The 14,656-nt window shown below is 41.3% G+C and overlaps 1 protein-coding gene across 4 annotated transcripts in view; it reads left to right on the top strand.

The window, feature by feature from the left end:
* STON2 (stonin 2) overlaps window positions 1-14,656 on the top strand; it is a 74,566-nt gene that overhangs the window by 45,312 nt on the left and 14,598 nt on the right. The window lies entirely within an intron of this gene.

Below are 14,656 nucleotides of genomic sequence, written 5' to 3'. Positions count from 1 at the left end.
TCTGAGTACTTTGATAGCAGGTTGTGTGAGGACATCCTCACAGATATGTTTATACTTGGCCTTCTGAATATTGGTCTGGCTTTGTAACTTTTTGTAAAATCTGAAAAACTAAATTTTTCGTTTTTTACAGTGGTTCCAAGATGCTCAATTTGACATCAACTTTCCACATCTAATTTAGTTTTATAATTATTTTTCTGTGAGGGAACAACACTAAAATTCATTCAGCTGTTTTGAAATTCATCACACAACAGGGGAGTGGGATAGAGGCACTTAAATAACCATTGCTATATTTTTTCCCATGCAGATTAAAAGGTCTAAAAGCTTTAAAGTGATCATGTAGCTGGAGCTTCTGCATATCACAAAACATAGCACATCCCTGATTTAGTTCCTGTGAGAACTAGAATAATCTCACCTGCCTAAAGCACTCCTGTGACTTCACTGAGCAGGGTTTTTGTAAATCAGTTCAGTGGTTAATTGCCTCTGCGTGGTTTTTAATCTCAGTTTCTCCATGTTGCCTACCAACTACTGCATATCACTTACTAGATCACAGCAATTTTTCTTTTCTAATTTTCTGTGTAGGTGCTTACAGACTGATTGTTCCTGAATCTCCCATAGCGCGAATTAAATAGGTTGAGCTTTTGTCTTTTGATGTGTGGTAGTTTTTATTCCTTTGTATTGTTCTGAATCTTTTCTGAACAATTCTCAGTTTTTCTGTGCTCCTGAATTCTAGACAAAAGATCAAGTTCCACCAGGAATCAGACCATACTAAATACACAGGTGAAATTATTTCCCATCCTCATCATGTTTGTCTCTTCCTAAATCCTATTATATGGGTTCTTTTAGTCTCAAGATCACATCAGAGCTGATAGTCATCCAAATCTTCTCCAGAATCACTGCTTCCAAAGGTGCCATCCATCCCATAATGTTGCCTACTTCCCTCTGACTCCTTACCTGAAGGAAATCCATGCACATTATCCCTAAGTACACACTACTGAAGATAGCATTTAGGGTAAAACATCTTTACAGTCAACACTGAATGAGGTTTACAAAATTATTTCCATCTAAGTCTCCTACTGGTTCAGTGTAGCAAGAAAGGCTCCCTTTTGCCACTTCAGCAAAATTGCTGCTTGCAGGATATAGGAGTTCTGCTTTACATATCTTTTATCTGCTGCATCGTGCAAGTGCAGACATCTGAGGAGTATATCCACTCAGCAGTGCAATCTGCTTGGCATCTGGCCATCCATGGGCAGACAGGGCAATATCCCCTTTCCAGGTGGTCCCTTGTTAAGAAATGAATGAAGTAATGTAAATGAAAAGAACCAACCTGAACTTTCTCCTTCCCATATTTAAGCTGAACTCCAGAGCTCTACCAAAGCTGGAAGCTGTTCAGTTGAGCTTATTGTCTGTTTTGCAGCTGCCTCAGCATGTACAGGTTCCAGCTGGGACCAACAGAGAATCACTGAAATGTTGTCAGGAATGCTGATCCAGGAGACTCTGTCCTGACCTGAAGTTCATACAGTCTCATGAGAGCTCCTGTTCTCAAGAGATTTTCAGCCTGCTTTGCTGGTCAAAAAGACAGTGAAGAAACACTCAGACTTTGGTGTACTTACATAAAACTTATCGTTTACAAACTGTTGGAGTGGACAGCTGGTGCAGGCAGGATCCTTGTTCTTCCAAACAAATCAAAAGTAATGCTGGTCTTGGCTGAAAAGGGAATTGCTTTGTCTGGTTGATATTGTTCCCTCAATTTCTGTACCCAAGCATTAGAGTAAATAAGAGTAAGAAGTGAAATAAGAGGATGACAATAGATTTTTTTTTTTTTCTTTCATCAAAGATCATTCAGAAAAAGGTCTTGCCTATCACAAAAGCAACCAGAACTTTTCAGTTTGGACAGTGAGACTCAGGTGTGGATTATAAAAATATGCATACTCCAGAGCTACATGTACATACAGAGACTCGGTGCTGAGAGCCAAAAGCTGGGGAAAGCATATAGGATTCCAGTATCTGTCCTCCTGTTCAAATCTACCTCTGTGTTTACAGAGGATAATGCTACCATTGCTATCTATCTTTATTCCCTGTGTTGGGAAAGTATTGCCACTTCCATTGAATGACTTTCTAATGGTTCCTGCTGTACCCTGCTGTGCTGGAGAAATAGATAAAATATGTAGAATTTGTTCCTGCTTTGTGTTAAAATTGCAAGCCATCCACTCAACATCCTTGATCAGCCAGAGCTTTCTGTGAAATGACCATAGCCAGGGACCTTCTGTTTTCCCAGCTATTTCTGGCGGACCCTGAAGGATGCCAGTTCCAGGCGCGCAATGCTTTTAACGTGTTTGGTGCATGTTATTTTGATCTAGTTCAAATTCTGTAATTAGCGCCCAGGCTTGTCCGTACAAGCCGGTCCTGCGGGGGAGCCTGGAGCGAGGGCCGGCCCGCAGTGAGGGCCGCGCAGCCCCGGCACTGCCCTGCCCGGGCCCCGCAGGACACTCAGCCCGGGCTCCCGGCACTGCCCTGCGCGGGCCCCGCAGGACACCCAGCCCGGGCTCCCGGCACTGCCCTGCCCGGGCCCCGCAGGACACCCAGCCCGGGCTCCCGGCACTGCCCTGCCCGGGCCCCGCAGGACACCCAGCCCGGGCTCCCGGCACTGCCCTGCCCGGGCCCCGCAGGACACCCAGCCCGGGCTCCCGGCACTGCCCTGCCCTGCCCGGGCCCCGCAGGACACCCAGCCCGGGCTCCCGGCACTGCCCTGCCCTCTCCGGGCCCAGGCACGGACACCAGCCCGGGCTCCCCGCAGCCGGCGGCCGGGGAGGGCAGCCCGCTCACCCCGCTGCTATGGCAACAGGCCGGAACGCCTCTGGCTCAGCCATCTCGCTCCCCGCTCGAAGCGCCTGCTCTGCAGACAGCTCCATTGTCTGCCGGACAGTTGTCTTTCCATCGGCTTCCAGCGAAATAGCCTCTTCCCGAAGACAAAAGGCTCGGCACAAAGAGACTGAACAGCGCTAAAAGTTTAAGGGGGGGGGGGGGGGTGGGAAATCCCCTTAAATAATGTTTTACCTATAGGGGACAGAGGAGAAAAATAATTCTGGCTTCTCCCAAGTGATAGTTGGTGAAGAAGGAGAGGGGTCATAAGTTTTGTTTGGATTTGGTAATTGCTTCCTGATGCATCCTGAAACTATTTTTAAGGAGACTGGCTCACCCACAGGACTGTGTCATGGTTTTTATCCCTGCACAGTCAGGCTGCTGCCATTGACAACTGTTCACATCATGTAACGAGAAATCTGGGTTTCAATTTGCTTTATGGGTGAACCAGTTTTCATATCCAAAATCATCAGAGTTGACCCCAAGAAACAGTTTTATTTAGATCCATCTCAGAGAACTCAAGTGCAGATTTGCCAAGTGTCCGTAGATACTTTGTTTTCTAGAATTTTCCCCTTATGTTGTGGTGCGATGATGATGGAGAAATTTAGGGGGGAGGATGCTGCTGAGTCAGTAAATACAGAATTTAATCTTGCAAGCTGTCAGCATTTCTAGAGCATTAAAATTGTGGTTCAAATAAACACACTCCCAGTACATTCTCTTTCCTTGTCTCAAGCAGAAACATGCTTTCCTGAAGCCAGTGGGAAGGCAGAATTCTCTTGCATGACTTTGAGTGCTCATGTGTGTTTTTCTGAACAAAGCCTACAAGAAATGCCATTCCATGTGAGAAGTTAAATTCAAACCTTTCCGTAGGGTGCATATCCTTGTCCACATGACTGGTCTTTTTGTTTCTGCCATTTGACCTTGATGTGACCTAGATGAGTGGTACAAATCTGCAAACTGAGGAGAAGCAGTGCAAAAGACCAGAATACATTACATTCCTAAATGAGTTTAGACATTTCTTCTAGACTTGTTAAGCTAGTGGAAGTCCACTGGTGATACTTTCTCATCTGACAGCTATTTCTGACATTTTATATAAATCCTTTATCAAAATAGACCAGTGGACAAAAAATTTCTCCCACCCCCATTTTCATAACATACTGAAGTAATTTTGCAGTGTTATCTCATAAAGGAAAAAAAAAAATCTCTTTTCCTAGGATAAGATCAGTTCTTGAAATGTTAGAATAGTATGCTCTCCAGTGAAGTGAGCAGTCGTTCTTGTCCATAGCAATGTTGTTCTTCTTAGGTAACTCTAGTCAAATTTCTTCCACCAGTCAGTGCCACTCTGTAAGATACTGCTTTTGGGTATTTTGATTATGCATTTAAGTATTGCCCATTTATTTCTTGAATGTTCATTTGATCTTTTTGTAGGAATACATTAAAATATATATGTTTTATAATCTTAGTAGCTTTTGTTTAAGGTCAGTAAAGTCCTCATCTTATTACCCCATGTTCCTCATTTCTCTAATCCCTGTTGTTTCCTTTGGGCAGACCTCAGTTCTTTCAGGACTCTTCTGCAAAATCTCACATGGCCCTTCAGAAAGCTGAGCTTTGTTTACAGGGCACAGCAGCTGTGGGGGCCCTGTTGTTTTCCTTCACATTGGTCACATTCTGTGCTCAGCTCTCATCTCTGGCGCCACCACCAAACCAGCTACGCAGTTTGGTGATAGAGGCGGTAAGGCTTCCTATCACGCTGACCATACCTTTTTTTTTTCCTCACTAATCTTGTTCTGTACCCTGAAGAGATCTGTTAGGTCCCTTCCACATTTCCAGAATGCAGAAGTCTATTTCCACTTAGCTTTCTGTGGTGTGTTTTGTACAGGGATTATCCTGACACTGTCAGAGCTCCACCCTATCCGGCTCTAGTACCCTGCCTGATTCCTACTTCTGTTGCCTCAGGACAAGGATTTTCAGGATTCCCTTTTCCTCCCCTCTCTGCATTCCTGAGAAAAGAATGGTGAGCATCATTTGGGGATGAAATAGGACATACAGCTAAGACTAGGTGGTGGTAAGGGTTGCTAAAACTTAAAAATTATAAAGGAAATCAGTTGTCTGAGAAGTTGTTCAGGACTAGCATACAGAAATTTGGACCATGTATACTCTGTATTTTGCCTCCAGCCAGAATCATAGTTTGGATTGAAGATGCCTGTTAAAGATGAAAAGATGGGAAGTTAAGATCAGCTCAGAGGATTGAAGTACAGGTTTCTTCTTCACTTCTCACCACAGTGCTGTGATAACATAATGAATTACATTTTTCCATTCTTGTGGTGAGAAGAAGACTTTTGCTCAAACTTTAACACTTACCAGTCCCACGCCTCCCTCCCATTCACTGTAATCAAACCAATGTGGTCCAAGGTGGGGGAGGAAGAAATTGCTTGTTGGATCATTTCTGTTTGGCTGTTTCTGTGGAGCGACCCTGAATAATCCTGTGTGCCGTGGCAGCTACACACATACATACAAAAAGGAAAAACAAAACTCCAAATGACATAAGATAGGCAACAGCCCAGTATTTGGTTCTGTTAATTTCCTGCAATTGTGAATAGCTGCACAACAGCTGGGGTTTTATGGTTGGAGCCTGGACTGGTCATGCTAAGGGAGTCTCAGGCCTGGAGCAGATGAGTGTGGAAAAGGGGAAATGGCCTCATCAATCACAGCAATATATCGTAAAACGAGCCAGTCTGTCATAGCATCCTCCCAGGCTGGTTGACAGCTGCCTTGAGGTTGGAGATGACATGCTGATAACACCATGGGATGATAACAAGACTCTCAGACTTGGACAGAGGGCTGTATAGCAGGACAATTAATTAAAACGTACTTGGATGAACAAGCTGACACATAGTCTGTCTTCCACTCTCTTTGGGAATTAATTTGTTACATGTATACAATGAGCTGGGTCAACTCTGTTATTTTCCAAAGTTGGCTGAAGTTGGTTGGTGGTATGGTTGTGCTTGCCAGACTGGCAGGGCAGGCACAAACTCTGATGGTGCAGCTGTGCTTTTTATAACACTCTCCAAGACAACCCTTGTAGCATCACTTTCTTTTTGATGAGCAAAAACTGAGATCAGTGTCACTGTAAAGGAGGCTGGAATTAGGTTACCAGTAGTGGGAATATTTCTTGTAAGAACAATATGTTCTGTCTCTCTAAATTGTCATGCTCAACATATATCCAAAACACATCTTTAAAGGCCTCAAGAGGTGAAAACAGGCAATGCAGCATTCTGACTCAACCATGCAACCACCTTAGCAGCAGCCCAGTATGAATTTTGAAGACAATGACAGAACAATAACCAAATAAAGTGGAGTCTATCTGACTGTAAGAAGCATGTTTCATGATCTGTTGCTGCAAGCATTTGCTTTCCAAGGTCTTGGTAAGCCTTTTTCAGGCAAATATCGCCTCCAATATTTTTTGGTGGAATCCTCCTTGTCTCTGAGTAGTGTGGACAGTACCCTGTTTTTCAGCCTATGGGAGGAGCAAACAGGAAGAAGCAAAAGCCCAGCATTTTTCCTTGCAGTTCACAGCCAGTCTGGTATGTAAGCATTGAACCTTAGCTGTTTACTCCAGTTTCTCCACCTTTCTCTTTTCATCCAGATGCACTTGCTTGCAATGGCCAGTACACAAAGAACTACTTTGACACACAAAAGCTTTGCTCAGTCAAGGGCCACAGCTTCTACTCTCTACAATTGTTTTATTCCCTACAGGAGCTTCCTTGCTTATTCCCTTTATCCTGTATGGTTCCTAGAAAACCCACGAGCTTTCACATGACTTACGATTATCTATTTATCAAACACACATGACAGTAACCATTAAAACTTTCCATTACATCAGTATTTTTGCTTTGCTACAGAGAGAAAACTTGTGGAACAAAGGCCATAAATTGTTAGCTGAAGGTCACTTAGTCACATGGTTCAGATTAGAACCTAAGGCTTTTGCAGCCCATTTCTGTGTCATATCCTTTGCATCATCCTGCTTCTCAGGCACATTTAATTAATATTTTTTATTGAGGGTATGGATGTTGAACTGGCAGGTGCATCTTCAGTGGTATCTATGTGGGTCAGGCATTGCATGTAGATAAGGCTGTCCTTTGTATTTTCTCACACCATTTCTGGCCAGTTACCTTCAGTCCTTTGTGTTATGTGTCAAAAATCCTTTCAGAATTAATAAAAAATAAATAAATTCAGATACATGTGGCTTTGTTATAGCTCTTCTCACCTTTGCATTGAGCACCTCACCTGTTAGCTCATAAAACTTCCCTGTAGCCTGGAGCTCACATAAGCTTTCAGTCAAGAAGAACTGGCCAAACTGGCTACTCTCATGCAGTTACATGGTGTATTCTGCATTTTAAACAAAGTGTTTGCATAACAAGCTACAGGGGTGAAAAGTATTAGCGATAGGCAAAAGTTGAGCACAGCTGTCTTCCATAATTTATAGCTATGTATCAGCTGTCTTGTCTATGAAACACATTTGTCTTCACAGTTCAACAGGTAACTAAATGATTAAAATACATAACTGAAATTGAAGTTTCCACAGAATCTTACATTAGAAATTTCTAAATGGGTCTTTGGGTTTGTTTTAAATACCAGCAGTGACATAACTTGTAAATCATTTTGGAATTGCTCAGGGTAAAGGTAGTGTATGAGATTACCTCTTGACCGCATGACCTGAGATATGCAGACGTATCTGGCAGACAGGATGTGAGCTGCTGACTTGATATGATATAAAACTTGATCCTGGGAAATGCCTTGGGCACAGGAATGAGGAAGTTTGTGCTACTATTTTTAAATGTTGTGAGGAGCCAGAAGTGTTTGCAGTAGCGCATTTTGAAGATGTAAAATATTCTGTCTCTTTCTAAATGATGTACAGTGTCTAGTTTTGTAAGCAGTAGATTGAGCACTGGTACAGGCTTATTCAACATCCCTGTATACTGACTTGCCTTCTTTTGCTAAAGAATCAGCACAAGACTTGAGCAGGTAGTTGGGGTGACACTGGCTTCAGCCATGCATGAACTGCCTACCTAGGAATCAGAGAACCAGTTATTTTGCATTGACTACCAAGTTGTCATCAGTTGATGTTCCCATTTGTGGTCACTACCAGTACAGTTTCTGAGCTGAAGGACTGGCAATAGCCAGTGTTTCACCCACTTAACACACATGATGGTCTCATGCCTTGGATTTTCCTATGGCTATGGGAACATTTCTCACATTTATTCATCAGGGCCAGACCCCACACCTATGCAGTACTGCAGCAGCCCTTTGAATTCATTACTCAATGCATGAGACCATAGTGTGTTGCTTTGCTGCCAAAGGTTATGCTGCTCAGTGGGACCCCAGATTCTGAGTGGATCCAGTAGCTGACACATTTCCACCTGCAGTCTGGCACTACAAATGTCAGGTTCCATGTGGTATTACTTCAATACTCAAGACAGAACTAACAAGGTGTGCAAACCTCTGTGCTTTGTTACCAGTCTGTCCTGGCAGACAGGAAGCTACGGTGTAATGAAGTAACGTATTGGCTGCGTATGAGAGATTTATGTGATTGCCTTTTGCAAAATAGAGCTTGTTCAACGGATGGTCACATCAGCTCCTCCAAGATGGAGTGGGATTGTCTTTGCATTTATAGGGTTGGCTACAGATTTATTCTGCTTGCCAAATACCAACTTTGTGAAGCATCCTGAGCTTGCAGACACATTTCTCTTTCCTTATTCACTCTCATTTCTTCACGAGGTCAATCGTCTCATCTCAGTGGCAGTTCCACTATCGAAGGATATGTTGTATGTACTGTGGATTAAAATCAGAGAGGAAGGCACACATCTGTGGAGAGAAGCAAAGTCCAAAGTACATTGAGGAAAACTGTCTTCATTTATCTTTGCCAAAGTACTTTTAAAGGAACCACTTTTGAAAAATGTTGTACATGTCTTGTTCTCATTTGCTCTTTGTTCTCCTTTTGAATGAAAGATGACATAGCGTGATTCATTCTTCTGCAGAGAATCTCTCATTCTCTTACTGATCTTTCTGCTGAAACAGGATCAGCTTGGTGTTTTCCAGCTCTGCTGTGTCCCTTCACACACAGGCTTTGTCTTGCCTACCTAAAGAGGGAGTGTAAGTATTCCCATGGCAGTAACCATGACTAAGTCTAGGGTGTAGTCACTGTCTTGGTAACCTCTGGGCTGAGCACACCTTGCTGAGAACACAGTTGGATGACATAGTGGTAAAAATATGTCAGTCATGTTTGTACCATGTCTTCAGGGGTAGAAATGAAGGTGCTTTGTAATGAATCATGTAGGTATGCTTACTTGCTAAGACATTTACTTTATGAATATACCTGTTTGTGTAATAGAAATAAGTTCTCAGGTAGAAAAAGGAGGTTTTAGTCTTTTCTCCACCAGTTAGGTGAGATCTGTTCACAACTTGACTCTAATTATAAACAAATAGTGTTATGTCACTTGTAACATGTGAATTCTTTGAATAGGCATAGTCTTGTCTAAATCTTGTAAAAATCTTGAACACTTCTTCCAATTGTATCAGTGTTAATGTACCACCTTCTGGCCAGCTAATAGAAACACATGAACTGATCTTCAGGAGCTCTCTTGATCTGTGGCTTTCATATGGACTAAATCAAAAAGCCTCTTTTTCTGTAATAGTTCTGGGACCCATTCACTACTGTTGTGTTACACGAGAGAAGAACCCCACTCTTTTAAGAATGTAAAGAGTGCAAAAAGTGTTTACTTCAGTTTCTTTTTAGAGTAGCCATCTTCACTGAAAAAAAAAAAAAAAGCAAGCTATGTTTAAGTGATAAGCAGTGTTTTTACTTGGAGTATGAAATGTTTTCTAGCTATGACTAGGAGAATTTTATTCCTTTTAAAAGTAACTGCTTCTAACATGTAATTCCTGCCTGATGTAAAGATGTAACGGTTTATTCAAGACATTACAACCTTGTCCATTACTTGTATGAACCATGTCTAATTTAGAGTCTACTGTTCAAATGATAAATTAGTATGAATTGGAGACACAGGCACTTACACTTAAAAGCTGTATATTTCTCTCTACTGCAATGTTCTGGTGATTTTTGGATAGGCTGTATGCTTGTTCTTGACTGTAAGTCTGTGTAGGAGTATTAGTACATTAACTTCTAAGTGTTTACAGGCTAAAAACTGAGCAGTAGATCTGGAAAGAACATTTTCTGAATATGGATATCTTTTGCGCAAATGTATTTTATCAGTTTTGGGCACAATGTGTTACAGATGCTTGATTTTGTCTTAAGATTAGCCAGATACATTCTGATTTCTTAGGCACTGCATAGTACAGACTGCAGAACACGTAAGGATCTTTTATGAAAGTTGCTGTCGTTGCAGCCAAGATGTGTACAAGGGAAAGGGGAGTTCACTGTACACAGACTGTGAATTGCTGAAATATTTTTTCAGTTATTCCATACCATATCTGACACACTGCTGGTATGGAATTTTTTTTATAAATCCAAGTTTTAACTACTCAGTAAACATAACACAATAAAAATACTGAGTATTTTTAAATTAAATTATGCAAGAAAGTTCTATGTTGCAAATTAATTTTGTTATCTTGAACATTTTCTTTATTCAAGGAAGAGTGAAAGAGCTCTGATTAAATTAATTAAAACAATTCTCCAGTTGAATAAAAATAAAAAGAGAAGAGGAAAATGATGGATAGCTTCCTGCATAGTGCAATGAGACTTACAGCTGCAACTACTGCTGTTCTGGTAGCATGAAACCAGTGTCCTAATGGTCAGTTCAGTCTCATTTTCTGGGAAGATGCTCTTTTCCTTCTCCAAGCAGCAAGGGGTACTTGTGGTGAACACAAATAACTCTGAGCAATGAAGCGCTGTAAGCACAAATGCCTGAAATACAGTAGTTCTTCCTTCCCATAAACACAGACTTCTGTGTAGAAAGATAATTGTTAGAAAAAGTCAAAACATCAATGGAGAAAGTCAACAAAAACTTTAGGGTCCTTTAAGATGGCATGTGGAGGACTGTCCTTTTCAATAGTTTTCTTGTAGTATGAGGGCTGCTGCAACCTAGCTGTGAGGGCTGAGTCATCATCTTCTTGTATTCCATCTTCAGTTTAGTATCTGCATGATGGCTTACATTTAAAATAAAATACAGCAGTTCTTATAGAGACTCGTGGGGATAAATTAATTGAACCTAGATGAAATTCATTGTGTTTTAAATAGATCTGGAAGCTCTATGATATAACTTCTTTGTAGCTTTAGATGATTTAACTTCTTTTGACAAATAAACTTCTTATAGGACTTAGGATGAATTTGCAATAGTTAACCAAGCAACAGGCATTGTATTTGAGTAGTGACTAAGCCACTGCTGGGAACAGTCTATTTAGTACTGTTGTAGTATGGATTTGGGATGCAACTACACAAGGTTTAAGTAGGCCAGATTTACATGGCCTAAATTTAGACAATTGTGTTCAAGAGATGTTGTGATTTGGCAGAGTACTGTGAATTGAAAAGTTACCTAAGGATGAAGCCATCCCACATGACCTGAGTAGTCAGTCAAGTGGGAGGAGAATGAGTGAGAGGAAACCGCAGAGATCAGATCTGTGACTTCAGTCTTTCATCTTGAACCTTCTCCTGCTGTTTATTTAGTGTGTAGTGATTTTGAAATGTCTCTTAGCTGTGCCATAAAACTTAACTTTTGCACTAAGTTCAACATGTTGGAGAACTAAATTGCTGTTAAATTTTTGCATGTGGTGTGCTCAGTAGCAAGAGTAGAGGGCACGGCCTGTGTGAGCAGTCACCTCTTCTAAATGGCATAACTTGCACAGACACTCAAAAGTCTGAGGAGTGCTTACAAATCTGTCTTGCAATCTGTAGTGTGTTGATGGTCAAGAGGTTTGGGGTTTTACAGCTGCCCTCTGTAATCTTGAAAAGAGGCAAGGTGGATGCCTCTTCTGTCTCCAAAATCTCTTCTGAAGCTCATGGGAAGAAATTGTCCTGCAAGGTTGTGAGAGGACATTTCTTAATGTTACCACCTGTTAATTGATAGCAAAGGTACCTAGGAAACATGTGGATGTAATAACTGTTATCCTCATAGGGATTTCTTCCATGCAAAGTAAGCAGGTAGTACCCTCCTGTGGACAGAAAGTCTTCTGTGCTTTGAGCTGTATATTCTTGCAACTGGTTTCTGTGCACTTCCCTACTCTATGTTTATGCTGCTCTCTGAAGAAGTAAGAGATTTGACCTTCAACCACTAACAGAGCTGTGAGAAAAGGAACACTGATGAAAATAGGCCTGGCTTCATAGCTTGTACTAAACTTGAAAGTCTTCTCAAGTGCATAGATATGACAGAACTATTAATTGAATCAGTTTATAGGTTTCTATCCACTTCTGTGGCATTTACCTATTTACACTGTGTTCTCTAAGAGTCACAGAAATGTACTGGATACTGAGGTACAGAGGGACAATATTCCACATGTAACACTTCTACAGTCAGGAATTAGAAAAAAGCAGGAAGAGAGCTAGAAGCTGCGATGTGATAGTGATGTTGTCCCACAACCACGTATGTGGTGTCAAGGCTGGAAATAGGAGTCCAGTTGTATCACTTCAAAGTGATGGCCCATTCACTTTAAATGTCTTTTAAATTATGCCATCTCTCTTGGTAAGATCAGAAATGTGACAGACTGCCCAAAAAAATGTGCACACAGTTGTATTGACTCGGATATGGAAAGCAAGAAAATTACCAGATGTGGATGTCATGGAAACTATGTGGAAGTATAACCTTTGTCATGGAGACATAACTGCACAGCAGCCTGGTCCTTGATTTCTTCTAGATTCTGCCTACCTGCATTTTCTGCTTTTCTATAATTGCTTATGCAGACACCACAGGTTTTGTTGCTGGCATCCTCATGAACTGGATGATCTTTAAAGACCCAAGTCTGTATACCAGTGTCTGGTGGACTTTATGTAAAGAGCCCTAGAAGAGATCCAGCTATGCCAACAGAAATCTTAGCAGTGCTTGCTGTGTCTGAGGGACTGGTGTAGACTACCTCAGGGAAGTCAGGACCCCTCTGGAAGGTGTGACATGTTAAGGGTATGCCTTTACTACAGACTAAAGTTCAAAGAGCTATCTGAATTATATGTAAATTAATATATTCAGTTAACAGGAACAGTCATGCCATGAAGCTCTGAGCTAATTTCTCTCAAGAGGCAAAATAGATCAGTACTCAGAAATTTGAAAATTCAGGCATTTGCTCAGGTCCATTTCTGAAAGTTGTTATCTACCTTTCTTTTTTGAAAGGTATGTAATACCCTCAGATCTTCTTCCTACTTTCATAGTGCGGTTTTGATCACAAACACTTTGCAGTATCAATGTCCTTTAGCAGTTGGATGGCTCCCTTTCCCCCAGGCACAAGTAACATGATACTACCTGATGGTTTAGCCAAATAAAAAAAAAATGAAAAGATGATACATTAGAGAGAACCAAAGCTTTCTTTCCTTGTCACAAGGAAATCACAATTGCAGGCAGAGAAAAGGCGTCTGCTCTTAAGCAACCCAGATCTTATAAATACAGGAATTTTATAAGTACTAGAAGAAACAGACTGTTTTCCTGGAAATACCATAAAACCTTTGCTTCAAGGTGCTACATGCTGGATGACCAAAGTCCTGGAAAGACATGAAACAGTATAGACAACATATTGGTGTGTACTGAGGATCAGAAGAATGTCAGATTATTCTTCGTGGGTTCTTTACTACTTTCTCATTCAGGGAGTGATTGTGGATAATAGTCAGTTGGGTTGTTGTTGTTGTTTTCCTCTCCCAAGTTGATTCATAGCCTTGTGGCAATACTTAGCAGGTAAAGAATCCACCACTGCACCTTGAGGTGTGACCAGTAACAGGGGCTGCAGACAGGCACTGTGCAAAGCTGGGAGTGAGATGGCAGGGTAAAGAAAAAAAAAATCTGAGAAACTGAGGCAATGGCACTTCTTTTCATGTACACTCTGCAGTGCATGGGGAGTCTGTAAAAGCTATCTGTTCTTGTTGTTGCTTTGTATTAAGGTTGGGTAAACTTAGATATTGCTGGAATGAGAGGGCCAGAATATCAAGTTAGCCAAGACATTATAATGAGCTCATGGCAGCACTTCAGCTAGCATGAATATTCCCTATTTCATACTCTAAATGGTAGCTGAAATAAATATTCAAATTGTCTGTTATGGTCGAGGCAGAATGGGAATCAAGTTCATCTTTTTTGGGAACTGGTGGCAATTTAAATAATGACTTTAAATTATTGTTGTTGTTGTTGTTGTAAATTAAGCTCAAATCACAGGTGTACAGCTATACCACAGTGCTACATTTCACATTTACTTCTCACTTGTACTGTAGAACAGTGACTTGTGTAAAACATGGGATATCTGGGAGAAGCAAAAAGCACAAATGCCAGCACTGCTGTATCATGTAGAGCAAACATCGTGCAGCTACTCAGTATAATTTCATGCTGGCTGCTCATTTTTAGGAGCACTCTGATTCATTAGCTCAGCAGGAAGAAAATGGGAAAAAAATAATTAAATTTCTTAACACTGAGAATTTGTGCTCATTTTGGAAAACATCTTACTACCACAACAACAATCCTGGGAAGAGCTGGGACTGAAATAGCACACTGTGATACAGTTTTCTACAAAGTCTCTTGCAGAGCCTAAGACTAGGAAAATAGCAGTCAAAGGTGCCCTGTCCTGAGAGAGGATGAGGACAGCTTCCACAACACAA

The sequence above is a fragment of the Poecile atricapillus genome, chromosome 1, assembly GCF_030490865.1.
Source record: "Poecile atricapillus isolate bPoeAtr1 chromosome 1, bPoeAtr1.hap1, whole genome shotgun sequence".
Taxonomy (NCBI): domain Eukaryota; kingdom Metazoa; phylum Chordata; class Aves; order Passeriformes; family Paridae; genus Poecile; species Poecile atricapillus.
Note: the sequence above shows the minus strand (reverse complement) of the source record. Positions and strands in the feature narration are given on the sequence as shown.